Raw genomic sequence first — 14,969 nt, 5'->3', positions numbered from 1 at the left:
GTAAGAAAGATATGAAATAATCTGTCCTTTTAAAAATGCCTTCAAAGTTTCCCAGAGTATTCCTTTAAAGTAGTCAATCTGCTTGGATATGAATTCTGTACAAGTCTCATCAGCTAATGACAGGGGCTTAAGATGCCAGCTATGAAATGAGTGTATAGGCCATAGTGATTTAAGCTCCATGATTAGAAGGGCGTGGTCAGAAACAAATTGTGCGTAAAGATTTGATAGTGGTAAAAAAATTATTGTCAATGAAGAAATAATCAGTTCATTAGTAACAATGATGAACTTATCAGGAGAAGAAATATGTTCTTAGGTTTGGATTTTGTAACCTCAATGCGTCCAATAAGTTTTGAACCATTACAAACTGTAATTATTTTTGCAGTATTAGATGCCACCGTCAATATAGCTGAGGACCTATCCAGGTTTGGATTTAAAGCACAAAGTCTTTGGCCTTTTTAATTTTATGAGAGTTCACATTAGGAATAGACACAGATACATGCTGGATGAAATCTATCTGATCCACATTAGGTGTATAGATATTTATCTTAATCACTTTAGTATTAAATGTATTAAATAAATTTCCTTTCACCATGGCATATCACCCTTCAGGATATTACGTCTGACGCTACAAATGGAATAGTTCTGTGTATTAAGTTGCCCACAACCCTGGTTTTCTTTGCATAGCTGGAATGACAAATTTGGCCACTTCACTCCCATTGCAAGTGAAACTGGTCCTTATTTATTAGGTGTAATAGGTCTTTTGTCCTGTAAATATGTCGATAAGCAGCATCTAGCAAGCTGCCTACTATCGCATCCCCCCACTGTCACACAGTTTTCTTAGCTCATGTCTGTTTACCTGTGTGTCAGTTGCTTAGAGTTGTATAGAGTGAGAAGTCAAGCAAAATGACACTTTTTATAAATACTATATCGTTACTTGGAACACATGCATTTCATGTGTTCTGTGTCTATATCAATCTATGTAAACACGTTGTTAAAACAGAAATGTTTTTTAGTAATAATTGACAAAATGTAGACATGAAGTGTATAATGTGTGAAGCCTGAAGTCCAAATATCAAATAAACACTTTCACCAAAGGTACAAACATAACAGAACAAGTGCACTTCTATTGAAGAATATAACTGCAGAAAAAGAACTCGCATTAGGGTGCGACATTCACACACCTTTGATACGGCCACTTCGGTGGCGCAACGGTATCAACTGTTGACTGGTAATCAAAACTTCACTGGTTTGATCCCGGACAAATCCGTTTTGAGAAGTGAGCTGCTCTTATTCTTACTATTTTAGAATAAAAACATACATTTGATTTGAGTCTGTAACTGCTAGTGTAAATTTATGATACTTGTAATGGTTAGCTTTGTTTTGTTTATTCTACCAGTTGCATTCACAATAATAACCCCGATCTGACACTTTGTTTTCACATAAAGATGCGCTATGACAGAGGTGAACTCAGATGATAACGGTTCTACATCGGAGAAAGAATGTACGTTGCACTTTTGCCATCACTGTACTTTGTATATGTTCATGGGAAGCTCTGCAGTCTACTTGTGACATCATGCTGTAGGAATATAAGTAAATAAATCAAGGTAAATAACATTCGTTCTGGCTCTTATGTACAAAGTACAGCGACTACAGCTTCCATCTTCAGCTATAGACTCTTCAGTACGCAAGCAATTGTCCATGCTAGTGTTTAGATCTAATTATAGATCTAAATTATAGTTTGTTAATGATTATATTTTAGGCATATAGTATTTAGACTATATTGGCAATAGATATCTTTACTTTTTAATCCTCAAACGCCGCTGCGTGGGGGCTTATTTTGCTTTGGACGTGCTCTGTCTCTAGGTATGTCAGAGCACCGGGACTTTGTGAAGTGGGGTCCAGCCTCACGTGGGGAGGAGAGAAAGAGAGCAGGCTATATCTAATCTATCCCTTTAATCCTTATAACTGCCAACGTAACAATAGGCTGCATGGCAATAACTCTTGGGGAAATAGGAAGTTAAGGTTAAAGCTGTCTCACTTTCAGTTAAGACTATAAAATGACATAAAAAAATCAGAATCAATGTTTGCATGATGGGACAGTTAACTGTGTAAGCTGGAATGCTAAAGGCCTGAATCACGAAATAAAGAGAAAGAAAGTATTCTCTCACCTAACAGGTTTAAACGCTAAAATAGTATTTTTACAGGAGATCCACTTACTAAGCAAGGATCAGTTCCAGCTGCAAAAGGACTGGACTGGCTAAATATTCCATTCTAGCTTTACAAAGAAAACTAGAAGTTTAGGAATTCTCATACATAGAACAGTCTCATTTGTAGCATCAGATGTAGTATCTGATCCTGAAGGGAGATGTGTAATGCTCATGGGCAACTTATTTAATTGTAAAATGATTTTGATAAATGTTTATGCACCTAATGTCGATGATAAGGAATTCATACAAAATGTATTTTCATCTATTCCCAATGTGAGCACTCATTAAATTATAATGGCTGGGGACTTCAATTGTGTTTTAAATCCACTCTTAGGTAGGACTCCTGTCACAGGGGAGATGACATCTAACATTGCAAAGACAATTACACAGTTTGTTACTGACCACAACTTATCAGACCACTGGAGGTTTCTAAACCCAAACTCAAGAACATATTCTTTCTACTCACCAGTACATCATTGCTACTCAAGAATTGATTATTTCTTTATAGATAATAATTTTCTACCTATGATTAAATCTTGTAAGTACGATGCTATTGTTATTTCCGACCGTGCACCTCTGATCTTGGAGCTAAAGTCACTATGCCCCCCCACACTCACCACGCAGATGGCTTAACCCGCTTCTAATAGCAGACGAGAACTGTACAGAATTTATATTCAAACAAATCCGTTTCTTCCTAGAGACAAATAAATCCTCAGAGGTTTCTGCAGGAATACTCTGGGAAACTCTAAAGGATTCTTAAGAGGACAGATTATTTCATATCTTTCCCACAGGAATAAATTAGAAACAAAGAAAGTATCAGAGCTAAAAAGCGAAATTACTAGAATAGATGAAGAACATACCAGGCTTCCAAGTGAGGCTCTACATTTGAAAAGGCAGGCTCTGCATTCAGAACTCAACCTCTTGACAACTAAAGAAACTGAACAACTAATTTATAAATCCAGACATCATTACTATGAACACAGAGAGAAAGCTAATAAGCTTTTAGCTCAACAAGCAAGAAGTTAGCAATGCAATCCCAGTAATCACCAACATGAACGGAGACGAAGTCATTAACCATAAAAATATAATGCACACATTTAGAGACTACTATAAATCCTTATTCTACTGAGTTTAAAGAAGACAACACACAATCTAATACATTTCTGGATACATTACAGGTACCACATATAGATACTTTTAGTGCGGAGGAACTGGATAAACCTCTGGTGCTATCAGAATTACTAGATGCTGTAATGTCACTTCAATGCAGGAAAACAGCAGGCCCTGATGCGGAGTGTGGAACGGGAGGAGAGGAGAAGGACGTCCATTCAGCTCCGTCCGTCATGCTAGTCTGCTGATTTGTCGTTCAGTATGCACTACCGCTCATGTGCCCACCTCCAACTCGCTCTTGAGTCGTCGTCTTTACACAGTCCAGATGTACCTGTGACTGACGTAGACGTTTCATTGCTCTGTGTGGTTTTGGCTGCTTTTCTCTATATAATCCACCAAGACCACCCAACCAAGGTAGTAGCGAGGTGGGAGGAGGGTGTGTACAAAGGGTTGGGACGCAACCAGTGGGAGAGTATGAGTCGCACTTAGTGGGAATTCCACGGTTTGCAGCCCGAATGGGGTTCAACGGCTTACCCATGCCTCTCTGCCGGTAGACACACGCTCAATGTCATGCATAATTATTTATTGAATGCTAAACACTTCTGGAAAGACACGGATGTCTAAAACGGGTTGGTGTGAGAATACAACAGTAAGTGAATGAAAAGGTGGAACTCTGGAGAGAGCAAAATGCAACACAATAGTGAACCCGTGGCATAACAAACGCCGCGTGACTCAGACATGCATGTGGACTCTTACCACAGACGAAAGGGACTAACTGGGTGGTCGGTGAGTTTTTGCGTCCGGGCAAATGGGCAGGCAGTGTGAATGCCTAGAGAGTGAGGGTGGACGCCGACTGGTGAAAAAGGAGTGTTGGTGGGCAGGAAAACGTCTTCCGTGTTCCTGCAGGAGCATCTAAGAAGACGCATGTTTGTCGCGGATGCGAATAGCTGTATGTAGCGTGTTAAAGTTTGCTATGGTGCACGCGGTCGTGCGTCGTAACCGAAAAGTCGTTTTTCAAAGACTGCTTACTTCATTGTGCTTTAACCTCAGTTGTAAAGGATTGTTTTAAGGATCCCATGGGATACCCCTCGCAAACAGTTTCACACGCTGCATATGGCAATTCACCTCCGCGAGAAACATGCCTCTATGAACAGTCAACGTAGCTCGGAGGTGCATGACATGCAATGACATTAACCTGACCTGCACTGCATGTGGCCTCTACAACAGACGAATATAAATGACGCCATTTTTTCTGTGTCGCGTCCGAAGTTGGTGGGCGTGGCCCTGCGAGTTGTCGTTGTATCCAGTGGTCTTGGAGTTGGTGGGCGTGGCTCCTTCCTGCGTGCGCTATAGGTGTCATGACTTGTCGGCGGCTTAGTAAATCCACGCCCCTTCCGGCATGCTTTCCATGGTTGTCATGCCTTAGTGAATTATATATATGGATACTCAACAGCAAAGTCAAACACCCCAGAAATATTATTATCATTGGATGCAGAAAAAGCATTTGACATGATTGAATGGAAATACCTTTTCGCTACATTAGAGAAATTTGGGTTTGGCCCAAACATTTGTGAATGGATCAAACTACTGTATACCAATCCAGAAGCTTCAGTTTGTATTAACAACATTTGTTCAGACTACTTTAAACTAGAATGTGGTACCAGACAAGGATTCCCCTTGTCAGCCTGCTATTTGCAATCGCCATTGAACCACTGGCGATTCACTGTCGAAATGCTGATCAGATAAAAGGGATCATCAGAGAAGGACTAGAATAAAAAATTTCTCTATATGCAGATGATATGGTACCGTATATATCAGACCCACAAAATTCTGTGCCTGCAGTCTTAACAGCACTTACAGAACTTCAAAAGATCTCTGGTCTCAGAATTAATCTGAATAAAAATGTACTCTTTCCATTGAATTCTCAAGCATATAATATTAGATTAGACACCCTACCTTTTATCATTGCTGATCAGCTTAAATACCTAGGGGTAAACATCACAAGTAATCACAAAGCTCTTTATCAACAAAATTTTGCCGTCTGCATGGAAAAAATTAAGCAAGACTTACATAGATGGTCAACCCTTCATCTCACTCTAGCTGGAAGAATTAACGTTAAGATGAATATTCTTCCTAAACTTCTTTTTTTTATTTCAAAACATTCCGATATACATCAATAAATAATTTTTTAAACAATTGGATTTAACAGTGACCTCATTTATTTGGAACTCAAAACATCCGCATATCCAAAAAGTGACCTTACAAAGACCTAAGGCAGAAGGTGGCATGGCTCTACCCAACTTTCAGTTTTATTACTGGACATCAAACATACAAGCTATAAAAACCTGGACATAAATAGATGAACATACACAGGCCTGGTCCGCAACAGAAGTAAAATCCTGCAGTACTTCTTTATATTGCCTGCTTTGTGCCCCAATAAATTCAAGTTATCGACAATATACTAATAACCCAATTGTGCTTCACTTACTCAGAATATGGAACCAATGTAGAAAGCATTTTAAGATGGAGAAGCTGTTATCTGTGGCACCTCTGCAAGAGAACCGCCTCTTTCAACCTTCGCAAACATATGCAGTTTTTAATATCTGGAAAAAATGTGGGATTAAATTGCTTAGAGATCTTTATATAAATAACATCTTTGCATCCTATGAACAGTTACATTCCAAATTTAACATTCCAGCTACACATTTCTTTCACTATCTTCAAATTAGGAACTTTGTTAAACAGAACCTGCCCGATTTTCCTCATCTTGCACCCTTGTCCATGCTGGAAAAAATATTGCTCAATTTCAAGGACTTAGACACAATCTCTGCAATATATAAAATTATTTTGCAGTCCCTCCCTTTCATAGATCCAAGAGGATAATGGGAAAAAGATCTCTTAATCAATATATCAGAAAAGGAGTGGAAAGTAGCAATGCAGAGACTTCACTTGCGCTCCATATGTGCAAAGCATATAATTATTCAACTCAAAATTATATATCGAGCACATCTGTCTCGCCTAAAACTGTCCAAAATGTTTCCAGGGCATGATCCAACCTGTGAACCCTGCAATCAAGTCCCAGCCTCACTGGGTCACATGTTTTGGGCCTGCACCAAATTAACATCATTTTGGACCAATATTTTTAAGTGCCTTTCAGACAGCCTTGGTGTCACAATCCCTCCTAACCCATTAACAGCTGTGTTTGGTGTTCTTCCAGATGGGTTTAAAGTGGTGAAGGACAAACAAACTGTGATTGCATTCAATACACTTTTGGCATGCAGACGTATTTTGCTAAACTGGAAGAATCCTAACTCTCCTCTTTTAAATCAGTGGGAAACCGATGTTTTATATTATTTGAAATTGGAAAAAATCAAATATTCAGTTAGAGGATCTGTACAGAATTGTTTCAAAACTTGGCTGGATCAAATCAGTAATATTTTAGAATAAGCTGTTAAAGCACCAAGGAAGCAATTTCTTTTTCTTCTCCATTCATCTTTATTGGCCTATTAAACTCATCAATTTAGGTATGTTTACAAGCCTTAAGTTTTACCCCGTTGGCCATGCTCCCTCTCTCTCAGAGGTGGGTGTCGATTTGTTTTCAGTCCTATTTTTTGTAAAAATTGATCGATCTGTATGGAATGATTACAATGAAATTAATAAAATTAAAAAAAATAAAATAAAAGGTGATACAATGGGAAAAAATAACAGTTGTTTTTTTACCTCCTCTTTGTGCGATCAGCTGCTGGCATGCATATCATATTTTTCATTTGTTTGCACTAATGTGATCTTTGCTGTCATTTTTTTGCGACTTTCGAATTTTTCTACTTCCATTATCTCTAACCTGCTCTGCATGTGTACCATGGGACTTGCTTCCAAAGGTTGTAAGTAAGATGTAGCTTGCCCGTCTCGTGGGATGTGAAGTGTCTCTCTGTCTCTCTTCAAAATATCACGTCTTGTCGCAGGTAAAAAGCCTTGTCCCAAGTTTTTTTTATTTTTATTTTTATAATAGAGAGATGTTTCAGAAAAACTAATTAATTATTCATGTGCAATATTATTATTTTCTTGATCACATCTATGTAATTATGTACATAATATACATAATACTTCTACAGGTTTGATAGAATGTGATATTCACACTTCATGTTTTTTGCTTTTAATATGCTTATAAAGCTTTAGAGTATGATCTACTTGTGAAAAATGCACAAATTATCTCGGTTAACTAACCAATAAGCTTGACAAAAATGTTGGGAATTTAATGCTTTCAACTGTCTATCCACTTTGCTAACAGGATAAGTGTCTGTGTGACTGTATCTTTGTTGTCCATGTGGTTGCTATTTCTCTTTCATTCCAACATATGGCGCTTACAAATATTTGTAGTAATAAAATGCATTTGTCATTGCAACACATGGTGCATCACAAACATTTGTAATGTAATGCATTTTGTTACTTTTATTACATACATTACAAAATACATTCAAATAGATGGTGCACGGCAAAAGTTAACTCTTGAGGGTCGATGTTAATTACATGCACTAGCTAAGTTTGTAAATATAAAATGCTATAGGTTGCCTGTTTGTCACTCAAACACATGCTAACCCCTGGGCCTTTGTCCTTGGTCTCACTTGACAGCTTATGCCATGATAAGTATATCACAACCCATGAATTGGCCTTCAGGACCTTCTCATGGTAAGCAGCGACTTGAACATATTGCTGCTGGTGATGTCTTCCTCATGGCAATTGGCAATACGACCATGCACTTCACGGCAAGCTACAACACAGATGCTTGCCATGGCTGACAGGAAAACCACAGTCATGGCTGACTGGTCATACACTCCAGGGCAAACAGAAAGTCATACTTGACAAAGGAAATGCAGGTGTGGGCTTCCTCTGCCATGTTATTTGGTTTTGTGTCTAATGAGCATGCAGGTATGTGTATCAGAAAAAGAGCCGTGGTCACATCAGATAGCTTGAGGTGCTGTTTTTCATGAGATGTGCATGCACAACCTTTCTTTGAGGACAAGTGTCTGAGTGTTACTAGTTTATCCAGTATTTTTCATAACAGTGATCTGCATTTATCTGATCTTTTTGATATAACACCTCATGGTTTTTATACCACAAATTTGGAATCTGGGCCATTTGTTTTCACTATGAGGCACTTTTTATCTGAAATTTGAACGTTGTGCGCATTAGAGCTCTCTCTCACCTGCTCCTGCATATGCCACCTTCCAGAGCACCATGCTTCTTGTTAGTCTTAAACCTGTCTTCCCTTCTCTTCAACACATTTTTTAGAAAAAGGTCTGCTTTATTCCAATTGGACCTTGAGTGTAGCAGATAAATTAGCATGTTCAGGAGGCTTATATTTATCTTTCTTAAGATTTAAATTTATTTTCATGTGGCCTGGAGTCCCCATCCTGGCCCTTGTAATCATCCTACAGATCCAGTAGAGTACTTGTTACATCAAAATTTACGCAAATTCACGTATTACCTTCTGCCTTCTTAGTGAGTCTTGTATTTTTTTAAAACTTAATAGCTTGTTCTAGTGTAGATGCCACCAGAAAATAATGTAAAAGTGAGAAAGATGGTATTGGAGAATGACTGAAAAAATTTTTGTGCAGAATGGAATAAACTTCAGGCATAGGTGTTGTTTCAGGCTGTTACAGCATTAGAAGGAGACTGGTAGGCAGAAAATAACTGAGGATAAAATTGGTTTAACAGATTTGATATACCTATAAAGACTCTGCCATCACCAGTTATTAAAATGGAGATATTGTTAGCCATATACATCAACAATAGTGTACACTGGTGGTTACAAAAAGAGAAAATTGATAATTGAAGGACATAACAGTATCCCCAGAGTAATGTAGAAACTTGTATCACTGTCTTCAGTCACTGAGTTTTATTTTCGTCAAGTTTAACCAGTGTTCACAGAAAAAGAAACTGCTATCAAACTTTTACCAGCATGTTACTTGCCCAAATTCTTAAAATCGAGTGCTCAACTAGTACATAGGAAATATTAAAGGCAGTTGAACCCTACTCCTACTTAGTTCATCAGATCCTAATTTTGTAGTAGTAAAAATAGTCTTTAAGAGAGAAACCTTTGTATTATCACAAAGATCGGCATGGGAAGTCCATGCAGTGCCTTCAAGCCTGTTTTAAATGCACAGACTGGGCTGTCTTTAAAAAATCCAAAATTACACGCTCAGCAGCCTAGACTGACTCCAGACCAGTATGTTACTCTCTATAGTCATCCTTGCTAAACTTCTCATCATGGTCTCATCCATTCTGGACCCTAATAATCATCACCTGTCTCTAATTGGCTGTCTCTCTCACCCCTTCACCACCTAATAGCTAATGTGTATTGAGCGTACAAATGCAACAATGGCTGCCGTCACATCATACAGGTGGGTGCTATACATTAGTGGTGGTTCAAGTGGTTTTCCTCTGTCTACGTAAAAAGCACTTTGAGTGTGGAGAAAAGTACTATATAAGTGTAATCATTATTATTATTATCATCATAATATTCCCACATCTTGAAATTTTTTGTGTAGTTGATAAACAGGTCTATGTAGATACTTACCCAGTTGAGACCATAGGAGTGGAGGATGCCAGAGGCACTCTTCTTTATCTGCTGTGTCATCAGTTATTGATTTTTTTTTAATTTATGTTGTAATTACAGTTCAGTCTTACATTTGATTTGGGAAACAAAATAATTATTTCTGTTTGGACTTTTAACTTGTGTAACTAGATCCTGAATTTTGTTAGTAAAAGAATACAATAAATTTAATTTACCGGCATCTTCTCCAGTGAGCACCTATCACCCCCTGGGTCACCTGAAAGCTGACAATTGTTTACTTTTCTGTTTATTCTTAATATAACTAACTACTGGTGTTCACACGAGGACAGGAATATTACAGATTGTAAGTCTTTAATCCATTTATTCCTAAGGAGTTTGTGCATGAGATTCACATATGTTGCGTAGAAAAATATAAGTAACAAGAATTTGAAGAGAAATAAAAAATGATTACATTCCACTGTGGAGTTATGTGGCGTTCCAAAATTGGAACACTAGGCAAATCCACTTCTTGCATTATACATAACGGATAAAATTAACAGACTGTTGTTCCAATAATGGAACACTAGGCATTAATGGGTTAACATAAGGATGACAATCATGGATCTATTTACGATTTTGTTGTGTAATGTGATTTTTTTTTTTTTTTACTGGCAAATATCTTAAAACAACAATATGGTTGTAGATTTTAAATGCCTCCAACTCCCTTCTTCCCCTCATGCAACAGTGTTAAAAGAGAAGACTGTAGAGATGGTGGAGACAGTCAATAATATGCTGATCTTTAATCTTAATGTAGAATGAGTAAGTGAGAAAACACAGTAAAGGTTGTTCTTAGGAAGCATTGTTATTTTAAAGCATACAAAACTATAATCAATGTCAATCTTTTGTAATTCTTACAGTTATTGTGTTGTACTTGATTTTATATGTTGGTTTGTAAATCGTTGTTCTAAGAACAAAACTTCTCTCACTATTTATGTTAAAATTAGTAGTAAAATTATTTGTGTGCAGCAGTTTTCTGTCACTCAAATTTTATGACAAGCATGTTAGGAAGAAGACTGTCAAACAGCAGCCATCATTTGTTTCCAAGGTAGGGTTAGGAGAAAGGTCTTATTTGAAGGCAAAAACTGACATTCAGTTGTAAAACAACAGTTGTTTTACCTCACTATAATTTTGGCTTCATGTTACTCTAGACATGCTATTCAGTACTTTGCAACAGCTGCATTATTTATTTATTTTAACTAACTACATCCTACACCTCTTGTGATTTGCTTTAATTTTTTTTCCTTTTATCAGTTGTTAACTTAGTAGTTAGTAGTAAACTCTCAAACTCATTTTACAGAATTTTTAAGTTACGTTTAAAATACGTCTCGCTTCTAAGAGCTTGGTGATCAGCTTTAATGGTTAAACCTATCCTACTCTCAAATATATAATGGATGGATACATTTAAGGCACTGCTGAAAAAACCTATCCAGGTTTGGATTTATAACGCAGTTAAAGTCTCTCGCCATTATTATTTTATGGGTATTCACTTTAGGAATGGTTGTAGACATGTTTTGGATGAAGTCTGTATCATCCACATTGGGTGCGTATATGTTTATCAAAATCACTTTACAGATAAATAAATTACCCATAACGATCATATATCACCCTTCAGAATCAGATAATACATCTGATACTACTAGTTAGATTGTTCTATGTATTAAGGTTCCCACACTTGTAGTTTTCTTTGTATAGCTGGAGTGGAATATTTGGCCAGTCCAATCTCTTTGCATCCAAAACTGATCCTTGTTTAACAAGTGGGTCTCCTGTAAAAACACTATCTTGGCGTTTAGACCTGTTAGGTGAGAGAATACTTTCTTTCTCTATAATTTGTGATTGAGACCTTTGACATTCTAGCTCACAAAGTTCACTGTTTGGTCATAGAGACAGTGCTTCTAAGCCAAGATAAGTTAAGATAATACATTATTAAATAAGATAGCTTTTACCTTAATTTCCAGTTTTGCCGGAGGTTAGTGCTGTGAAGCTTATTGTTGTATTGGTACTTGTGTTGGAATAATTGTGTCAGCGCCACTGACTTGGGGTTGGAGCGGGGATAGTAAGGCCATGCTCAGTTCCAATAATCCTTCTGTAAGCAATGAGTTCTCCTGCCCGACTCACTTGCAGTTTTGCTTCCACTTTTGATCTTGGCTGGAGGTGATGCTGCAACATCAAGTCCCTGGTGATCTCTTTTTCAGCTATCTGTTCCAGGTCAGTCTCTGGCAGGTCATACCTTGAACTTGAGGCCTGTTTAGAATTAGAAGAAGCTTTAGCTGTCTTTTCTGGTACTCATGCCTGTATATACTTGCATATAATTTTGCCAGGAGTTAGTGCTATGAAGCTTATTGTTGTGTTGGCACTTACAATTGTGGGGGTATAAAGGATAGATTAGAAATAGCTTGCCCGCTTTGTCTCCCCCCTCACTCCATCCCGCCACCCCCAATTTGCTCCCTATGGTGAGGCTAGCTCACACTTCACAAAATCCCAGTCCTCTGACATACCTAGAGGCAGAGCACATCCAAAACAAAACAAGCCCCACAGGAGCGGTGTAGAAGGATTAAAGCAGAGATGTCTATTAGCAATACAGTCCAAATACTATAAACCTATAATATAATCTTAAACAGTCCTGAAAGATTAAACCTAGGAAATGATGTTAAACAGTACCCATGGAGAAGCAGATACCATATGATAATACTATACTAATACAATAAACCAAGGGTATGATGTTAAACAGTCCTCTTTGGGAGGAAAAGAAAAAAAAAAATAACTAAAAATGTATAATTATTATTGCAATTAACACATAAAAATAGCTGAGAAGAAAACAGAATGTATAATTACGACAAAAGTCTTATTACGAATGGACCAAATTTGCAGGTAAGATCTACTGTGCTGTGCTGATGTAATTCACGATTGTATTTCAAAAAGTGTCAGGATCAATTTTCTTCCTTCTTTTTCTGTTTCATTTGGAAAACTAAAAATGTAGAACTTGCCTTGAATATCCACTCTCAATTTAGCAGGATATAAGAGGCTGCATCTGATTTCTGCTTTGTATAAGCACTGTTTAATGTTGTAAAATGTGGCATGTTTAGCAGCTTTTGAAGGTGAGAAATCAGGAAAAAAATGAATGTGGTTATTTTCAAATATAATATCTTGTTTCAGTCTGAGAAGTTACATAACATTTAATTTGAATTGTAATTTGTCAAAACTTCTAGGTTTTAAGGCATTCAATCCACGTATGCGGTAACCTGCTGATATCTTAGTGTCTGTTTTAAAGTCCCCTCCAATTGTTTTAGAGAATAGTTCAGCTATGTATTTCACTGGATTTGGACTTTCACAGTTCAATTCTGATATTATTCCTTCTATATCTATCCTTCAGTGCAGCTAGTCTGTCTCCAAATAGTTTGCATTATGAATTTGCAGCCACTGCTTTTCCATCAGAGGTAGAAGCAAATTGTTTAACTATTTCAATATGAGTCATGAATGACTGCTTAATGTCTTCAAGCTGAGCCCCATGCGCTCTAAATTTATTCTCAAACTTACTCGCATTTTCCTGAATTTGTTTCCTCAATTTTTTCTAGTATTCCTTTAAAGGTGCCTCAAAGTAATTACTGAACATTTCTCCTGGTGTTTAATACTCTGAATCAGCTTCTCATTTGTCTGTTATATCCTTTATGTCCCCCGAGAGCAGTAATTATTGTGGTAATCATTGCGGTGATCATTACCTTCATTTTGGACTGTTTGTTTCTGTCTGCTTCGTGGGCAGAGTAGCAAGCCCGGTTCGAGTCGGCGCCACTGATTTGGGGTGGTAGCGGGGATGGTAAGGCCATGCTCAGTTCCAATAAGTCCCTGGAGATCTCTTTTTTGGTTATCTGTTCCACATCAGTCTGTGGCAGGTCATACCTTGAACTTGAGGCCTGTTTAGAATTAGATGAAGTTTTAGCTGTCTTTTCTGTTTCTTTCTGATCCCTTTTTCTGGTACTCATACCTGTATATACTTGCATTTACTTTAATTAAAGTCCCTCAATTTCAATAAATACAGGATACCTTGGAATGATAGCAAAAAATGGGTAAAATAACACCACTGTTAATGGAGTTCCACCTTAGATGTACATCTCCCGAAACGGACAAGACCAAGTCCCAAACTCATGGGAAGTCTACAGTGGCTGCATGTTTTGATTCTAACCACTTTATTAATTATGTAGTAACCATTTCCTGTCTTACCCTTAATTGTTTCTATTTTCTTGAGCAGTAGCCAAACTATAATGAGATGAAAAGCAAGCCAACAGATGGCCAGTATGCATAGGAGTCTCAAACTAATTTTCTCTCCAAACACGTTTCTTAATTTTAAACCAATTCTTGTTGATAGTGAAAAACATTATTCAAATCTTTGGTGTTATAGTGGTCTTATTCTTACATACTATACATTTGTAATGCTGTTGATTCTTCTTCTTCCTGAGAGAGACGTTCAAATATTTTGTGGACCAGAACAGATCATTATGTCCCATTAGCAGCAGTGCAAGTAAAGTATAAATGTATTATTTACTAATTAAAGTACTGAGAACAAAAGCCTGAAGCCAATGCATTTCTTCGAGATCTGAATTTGTCACACCCGTACTACAGTAATAATTTTTTTTCTTCAGTGCATCTCCTTCCTGCACTGTTCTTGCTTGCCTGTTGTAATCACAATTTTGCTTTCTCTCACTTCACACTTATTTAAACTCAGTCCATCTTTGGTTCATCATTTATTGGTAACTATGTAGGAGTTTGTCACTCTCTCTTAAATTCTCTTTGGTGTCAGGCTGGAGAGCTAATTACTGGCCATTTAACTCTTTTAATTCAATGTAACAAGTGACTTTAGCAGCATCACCACTGTCCAGCTGCCTGCTGTTATAATTTTTTGTATTTTTCATATAAATACGTCTAGCAAAATAAATATAACTGTTAAAAAAAGATACACTTTCAGGTACCTACTGGGTGTTGATGGTTTGCTTCAGCAAATTTGTCCTGAGGCTGTTACATTTTTTACAGTACCTTTTATTATTTTA

At 37.3% G+C, this 14,969-nt stretch overlaps 1 protein-coding gene across 6 annotated transcripts in view; it reads left to right on the top strand.

The window, feature by feature from the left end:
• The window catches only part of camta2 (calmodulin binding transcription activator 2), a 274,044-nt gene that overhangs the window by 76,610 nt on the left and 182,465 nt on the right, over positions 1-14,969 (top strand). The window lies entirely within an intron of this gene.

Source organism: Polypterus senegalus, chromosome 3 (assembly GCF_016835505.1).
Source record: "Polypterus senegalus isolate Bchr_013 chromosome 3, ASM1683550v1, whole genome shotgun sequence".
Classification (NCBI taxonomy): domain Eukaryota; kingdom Metazoa; phylum Chordata; class Cladistia; order Polypteriformes; family Polypteridae; genus Polypterus; species Polypterus senegalus.
Note: the sequence above shows the minus strand (reverse complement) of the source record. Positions and strands in the feature narration are given on the sequence as shown.